This window comes from Capsicum annuum, chromosome 1 (genome assembly GCF_002878395.1).
Source record: "Capsicum annuum cultivar UCD-10X-F1 chromosome 1, UCD10Xv1.1, whole genome shotgun sequence".
Taxonomy (NCBI): Eukaryota; Viridiplantae; Streptophyta; class Magnoliopsida; order Solanales; family Solanaceae; genus Capsicum; species Capsicum annuum.
The window spans coordinates 17,591,928-17,599,701 of NC_061111.1; the positions used below are offsets into that span (position 1 = coordinate 17,591,928).

The following is a 7,774-nucleotide window of genomic DNA, read 5'->3' on the forward strand; positions in this document are numbered from 1 at the left end:
ATAGGGCGCCATCCCCTAGTTGACATCTTATTCATCTTCATAGGGCGTCATCCCCTAGTTGATATCTTATCTCATCTTCATAAGGCGCCATCCCCTAGTTGACACCTTATTCGTCTTCATAGGGCGCCATCCCCTAGTTGACATCTTATATCGTCTTCATAGGGCGCCATCCCTTAGTTGACATCCTATCTCGTCTACATAGGGCGTCATCCCCTAGTTGACATCTTATTCGTCTTCATAGGGCACCATTCCCTAGTTGATATCTTAGCTCATCTTCATAAGGTGCCATTCCCTAGTTGACATCTTATCTCGTCTTTATAGGGCGTCATCCCCTAGTTGATATTTTATTTCGTCTTTATAGGGCGCCTAGTTGACATATTAGGAAATAAACCTTCCTATTTTTATTCTTTATGTCTTAATAGGGTATGACAATCCCTAGACACAATTTTAGAAGAAAAAAACCTAATTCTTTTTCATGCATTCATTAGGCATAACTTCCTTTGGTTGCATTATTGAGAATAGAGTTCTTATTTTATTGCATACCTAGCCTAGATTCCTATCATTTATTTATAATTTTTTTTATAAATCACAAAATTTTCCAAGTGCAAACTGGGGCAGAAAATTTTGTTCTTTCTATCTTGTTTTCTTTGATGGCTAGCAGGTTTTTCTGCAAAGCACAGGTTTGATGTCAAGAATGAAGTTTCATCTCCGGTCAGAATATAGAAGAATGATCAGGTTGAAGATAGTTAGAGTCAGCACTGTATCGGTAGCGGTCCAACATCTCAAGAGACATCTTTTTAGCTTTTTATAAGGAGAACAAGCATCCAAAGTATTCTATGAACTATTCTTTGGTAGAGTGTCAATGACTCAATCCAAGTTGCAAGTTCAAATCTCAAATCCTAACTTCAAGATCAAATCTTGAGATCAAGGTACCCACCAGAAGAAGGTGAGGCGATAACTGAAGATCCAAGAGGAAGATCTGAAGCAAGGGAATCAAGACAAATAGAATAAATAGGATCTTGTACTTTTATTTCTAATTTTATTTTTGATGTAATAAAAGGAGCAACGAACCGGAAACTCGACGGGGCCTCAAATCGTCTCTCCAACTCATCCATTCATTCCCACACCCACTTGAACTACATGTGATCTGATTCTCTTATAACCCGAGATATGTAGGATGTATAAAACCAAGGCTCGGTCGCACCTCTTTTCTACTTATTTACTAGTGAATAAATGGTTGATCCAAAATTAGTCATGTTTACTTCTCTGCTTGGAAATTCTCCATATTTCCAAGCAAAGAGGGGCATTTGGTAATACCCTCAGTACCTTCTCGACTTGCTCTTCTTCGGATATAACTTTTCCTAAGAAGGTCAACTCATTTATCAAGGCAGTAAGCCTTGTCATCATCTCATACAAGGTTTCATTCTTTTTCATCTTAAATGCCTCATACTCAGTGAAGAGAAGAGAAATTCTGAATTTTCTTACTTGAGATGTGCCTTTATGAGCATTTACTAGAGCATCCCAAATTTTCTTAGCAGTGGTGCATGTTGATACCCTGTTGTATTCAGCAGGTCCTAATCCACAGACCAAAATATTTTTGGCCTTAGCATTTTCTTTAATGGCAATAAGTCATCAGGAGTGAATTCACTTCTTAATTTCTTGACCTGTTTCCCATCTTCTAACTTTATTGGAATAGTAGGACCATCAGTGATCCCATAACTTGTAGTCTTCGCCTTGAATGAATGTTTCCTTCCTAGCTTTCCACCAAATAAAGTGAGAACCATCAAAGAGTGGAGGTCTAATAATGGATTGACCTTCACTGTGACCAGTAGGTGGTGCAAAATTCATCATATTGATCTTTGGCTTAGGTTCTATCCTTTTTTAAGACAACCTCTCTCTGATACCACTTGTTAAGAATTCATGCCCTACTTATTATCTTATTTTTGCCTAACTGTTGCTTAAAGATGAAAAATATTGCCTGACGTGTTCCACTGAAGTATTTCCAGGAAACAGTAAATAGAAGGTAAAGAACATAATGATTTTTACGTGAAAAACACCCGACTCAAAAAAGTGTAAAAAATCACGACCTGCACCTCTACAGGATTTAACCCCAACTTCACTAAATAACTCTGAGCCTCAACAACGACTGATTACAAAACTCTTGTAACCAACAAAATAGGAATTATAAACTCTAATCTATATAACTCAACAACTAGGAATTATAAACTCTGATCCCTATAACTCAACAACTAGGAATTATAAACTCTAATTTCTAACTACACACACACCTCCCAAGGTAAGTGTTCTCAAAGTCTCTGAGTTTTCCCCAACTCGAAGACTAGATCCTAATTCAGTTTATAACACACTGAAACTAATATTACATGAATAGCTCAAACATAATGAATAACTCTAAAAATCAAAGATAAAACTCTTAGTTGTATTCTGCACTTAGGACCAGGTTTTTCAATATGTTCTTCAGTGCTTGAGTAGCCCATCGTGATATCAATCTGTAGCTTGTACTTTTCTACTTTGTAAGTGCGTATCTTGCTTTGAATCTTTTCCCCTGTATTTATAACCAACTCTGATGAATACCTTCAGTTGATTTCCTCTTCTATTTTGAATTGGACTCCCTTTAGTATCTTTCCTCTCCTATCTTGAATTGGACTCCCTTTCAGTTGATGTATTCTCTTATTTTGAATTGGATTGCTTTTACTCTTTTTATTCACTGCCACCTCTCTTTCTCTCCTAGATTGAGTAGGACTCTTTTTCTTTAACTTGTCTTCAAGTATTTTACTCAACCACAACTTCTTCAACCTATCACATGATGAGTAGCTTGAGTATATCAGAATTAGGCTTGCTCATTCATTCCTGACTTTCAACAATCTTTGTCTGCATCTATCAATAGAACCTGGAATCTGTCTTCCTATGCTTGGACCAGCTCAAGTAACATGTTCCATTCATTTGTGAGTCATCAGAAACTTCACTAATCTAACAAATAGTCTTTCAATTTATATGTTTCCTATCTTGTGTAGACTTCTTCAATCTGTAGAAACTTTCCCCTTCTACACATAGGACTTCTTTTTCAACTCAACTTGCTTTCCCTCATCATTAAGTATTTGAATCAAATTCAACTTCTTCAAATAATGTGCATGTTTATTTCCTTAAGTTTATCAGAATTAACCACTCATCTGGTTCTTGATTTCTTCCACCCTTGCCTTTAATCATCAATGATTTGTTGCAAGTTTCAGCTACATATGACAGTGTGTCAGTAAACCAGCTTGACTGACATATTTCATATCACTTGTCAGTTTTTCAATCATCAAAATATAACGTGCCCAACAATATAGAAGGCATAGTCGACCATTTACATGAGATCTAGTAATGAATTTGTATATCCACTGATTCAAGAATTTATAAGCATGTGTACATATTTTGTCAAGTAAGTTCTTTTGTTATTAGTCTCGGCGTGTATATTATTCTTTACGTATGTCTTTCGCAGCATATATCTACATCGACCTACATGCATGTTAAGCCTACTAGTAGATAATGTTCAGTTGGTTTGTTGGGCATGTTAAACTATACCACCCTCTTACATTATCAATGATTTACTTGTAACTTAACTTTACAAATTATTCATATTTTGATGTATATAATGTAAATAAAAAAAATGATGATGTCATGTACTCACTGGTACAGCATAATTTGTATAGAAAATCCGACGAAATTTATGAGCGAAAGCTTTTGACGTGAATTGGGTATGTATATAAAAGTTGGTTTTGACTTTGAAGAAAAAGAAGTAGTTGAGGCAGTAATGTAAAACGTAAGAAGTAGAAATATATATGTATAATTTTCAAGTAGAAACTAAGTATTGTTTTTATATATATAGATAAAGAGTTAACGATTACTTATGGCACAATGTTAATTATTTCCGTAGTTTTCAACTAGTGAATAACTTCGACTAAGAAAAGAAAATGGTGTATGCATGGATAACTAGAATGATTCATGACTTATTTGACATTGTTTTAGGCATAGTTTGGATAAATCAATACACATATTTATTAACCATCAATTGCGATATGCCAAATAGATTACGGATGACTAAAATATTTAATTAAGTTTCATCTGCATTTGATCCTTCGGCACACGGTCCATTTAGAGGGTAGGAGGAATTATCTTTAAAAATGAAGAAACCGTCTTAATTTTAATTCGAGGATTAAGTGAGTGGTTATTTCATTTGAAATTTAAATTCATAGGAATAAGAAGATTTTGATCTAATAATTTTATCTTGTCTTGTAAATTTTTGTACTCTTAATTAAATTAGTTGATTTAATTTGGACAGTAAAATGTCTATAGTAATTTGAGTTGTGAGAAAATGTAATTGAACGTATGATTTTTTCTTTAATTAGGAATGCAAGTAGATATGTTATTGCTAAATGCATTTATTACTAATTTAATCAATTTACCGGTGAGGAATATAAATTTATTCAAGACCCATTACGTGATAAAAAAAAAAGAGGGGAAAAATCCATTGTAAGGGAATGAATTCATAAAAATGAATTAAGTTCTTAACCTCTAAATAATTAATTTTAATATACAAGTGAAAATTAACGATGAAGTTGGAAAGCCCTGCCACTGACCATTCGTTGTAGTAAATTAACCTACCGTTTGAGGCCGATTGAATTAGGTTGGGTAGATTTTAAACCTATTAGGTGATTATTTAGACTAGGAAAATGGGGACGACTCATAAAGGCCTCAAAGGAATGAGAAATGTATCAAAACTTATGGTATGACGGGAAAGTACTGCTACTGGCAAGCCACACATTAATATAATTAAATAATTTAAAATAAATTCAAAGTAGGATGTAAGTAACTTTTAGGCTAACAAATATTATGTATCCAAGAGATTAATTTAAGCCATAAATTAGCCATTAAAGCGACCGTGCTAGAACCACGAGACTCGAGGGGTGCCTAATACCTTCCCCTCGGTCAATAGAATTTCTTATCCGGATTTTTAGTTCGCAGACCAAAAATAAAGAGTCATTTTCTTTTGAATAGAGATTCAATAAGGTGACTTGGAACACCCAAACTTAATTCCAAGTGGTGACTCTGTAAATAAAATAATTCCTATTCAAAACGTCATTTTAATTGGAAAAACCCTTTTTCTCAAAACCAACTCCCTAGCAAGGTCGGAGGCGGAAAAAAAATAGGGGTGTGACAGATGGCAACTCTGCTGGGGACAACTAGAATTTGAGCATTTATATTGACTTGTTTAGATTTATTTAATTTTTATATTATATATTGTTGGCCTAAATGTGCCCTTTGCCTACATGTTTAACTGTTTGGATATTATTTGAATTGCAATATAAACTGTCTTCTCTCGCGCACCCATCTGAGTCTTCTGAGATACTTTATATTTGGAGATGCGGTATACGCTCCCAAGCTTGAGATACCAGAGATGAGGCAACGATTCTGGGAAGGATTCTGTAGTCACCCATGATTTAGGACGGGAAGGGACCAACAGTGAGGACAGAAAGCCCTGCTACCGGTAAAGCTGTCCCTTGCCGACTCGAGTTGTCCGCTCGTTTTACAGCCAGTCTAGATACCTAACTCCACCAGGTTGAACCTAGCATAACTAAAATTTAGACATGGCTATCCCTAATAGGCTGCACTTTATTTGCATCACATGTATTTTTTACTTAGTGGGGCTCAACATGGGGTTCGGATCCATCTAGGACAGGTGCCACCTTTCGAGACCATCATGTACATTTTATGTGCTACTTGTTGCATTATAGAAAATTTCATATCGAATGTTGACCGGCTTTTAAGTGAATTAATTGATTTGAAAAAAAGGGGGTTAAATGAAAAATTTTAAGGGCTGATTTTAGAAAATATATAATATTTTTACATAGAACTTTTCTGTAAAGATTAAGTTGTTTTAATGTTGTGGTCTCGTTATGTCCATTTTCTTTGGTTTTAAAATCTCTCTTAAGAATACCATAGATCCCATTTTTGTTAAACACAGTTAAAATTTTGTCAAACAATTCAGTCCACCATTTTGTTTCAATAATTTAATTATTTCTAATGTGTCTGGTTCAAACTTCATCAAAACATTATCTCCACTCTAGGATATTTTAGAAGACTTGGATACTTCCTGTTTTGTCGGTTGCTATTTTCTCATGCTCATTTTGAAATCTTAGTCCGTGTCATTCTATCAACTTCTTTCGAAAATTATTTTTGTCTTGTTTTAGGATGTTTAAAATAGAAATCTTATTTGCCATCATTATCCTATAGGGCAATATGAAATCATTCGGAAGGAGTGACAAGAGGCCGAGGGATGATGAAGTACCCCGTTTCATGGTGTTAGATAAAGCTTCGGATCTGTTGCAGACATGACATAACAATATGACTGACTATGGACAGGGAGTAAAGTATAAACACTTGGGATTTTTAAGGAGTCTTTTGGATGTTGAACCACGAAGAGATGTAATAGAAGCTTTGGTACAGTTTTGGGATCCATTGAACAATGTATTCTGGTTCTCCGACTTTGAGCTCACTCCCACACTGAAAGAAATAGGAGTGTTTATGGGAAAAGGAGAGAATCTTCACCGAGGATAACCTACGATACCGAAGCATGTCACTGGAGAAAGGTTTTTTAAGCTGTTACAAAAGATACGGCCAGAAAAATAGATTAGAGTTGTTTGGGCCAAAACTTAACAACGGTGGGTACCGCCAGACCTGGGAAAAGTACAGTTACGACACATTCATAGTGGCTTTTTTGGGAATCATGGTATTTCCGAAGAGAGGGAAAATTAGTACAAATATGGCTGCATTCAATACTGCCTTTGAGAGGAATCCTAAGGTCACCCTCGTGCCCATGATCCTGGTGGACATTTATCGGGCCCTAACGATGTGAAAAAATGGGGCAGGTTATTTTGAAGGGTGTAATATTCTGTTGCAGTTATGGATGCTCGACATTTTTATTATCATCCATTTACTGTAGATTTTTGAGTTGAGTGGATTGATTATATCAAAGGTCATAAGAAGATGATGGAGGACCAAAACTTTCCTGAAGGAATCAAAGCTTGGACAGAATACTTGAAGGGGTTAACTGCTGACAAGATTGTGTGGAATTATCATTGGTTCCCTTCTAAAGAGGTGATATATATGTCCAATTTCCATCCTTTCATCATCTTAATGGGTCTTCAAGGTGTTCATCCCTACATTCTACTCAGAGTCATGTGGCAGTTTGGCCGACGATAGCATCTACCCTAGTCGAGGATATAAAAGAGTTCATGTATGAATTCCTCCCTGACATCCCTCTAAGAAAGTCTGAGATACTTAAGATTTGAGGAGAATGTGTACTTTCAGGTTTCAAGCACATGGTGGAAGACCGTGACAAGGGCGAGGTAGACTGTTGGTATCTGCCATGGTTTCATGATCAGCCCCCTCCTAAAGCTATGCCAGAAACGTCAGCCAAAGAGCCAGTGGATTAAGAAGCAGAGATTGAAGTTAGAAATAAACAGGCTCGAAGAGAGGTAGAAAAGAACTATCGGTCTACTCTGCACATCTTAAATGCAGATCTAGAAAGGTCTAGAGAGGAATTAGTTCACATGAGCCAGTATTTGAGGCCAGAATTAGATCGGTTCGTAAGGAGGTTAAGAAAGAGCACCGTGTTACCATACAAACCCTACAAGAAGACCTGGACATTGCCACCGGTGCTATGGAGCAGCAATCGAGTGATTTTAAGAAAGAGAAGTCCTTATGGACAAGCACA

At 36.0% G+C, this 7,774-nt stretch overlaps 1 pseudogene; it reads left to right on the plus strand.

Moving 5' to 3' along the window:
• Positions 1–6,615, plus strand: part of LOC124897254 — an 11,419-nt pseudogene extending 4,804 nt beyond the window's left edge.
• The last annotated feature ends 1,159 nt before the right edge of the window (positions 6,616–7,774 follow it).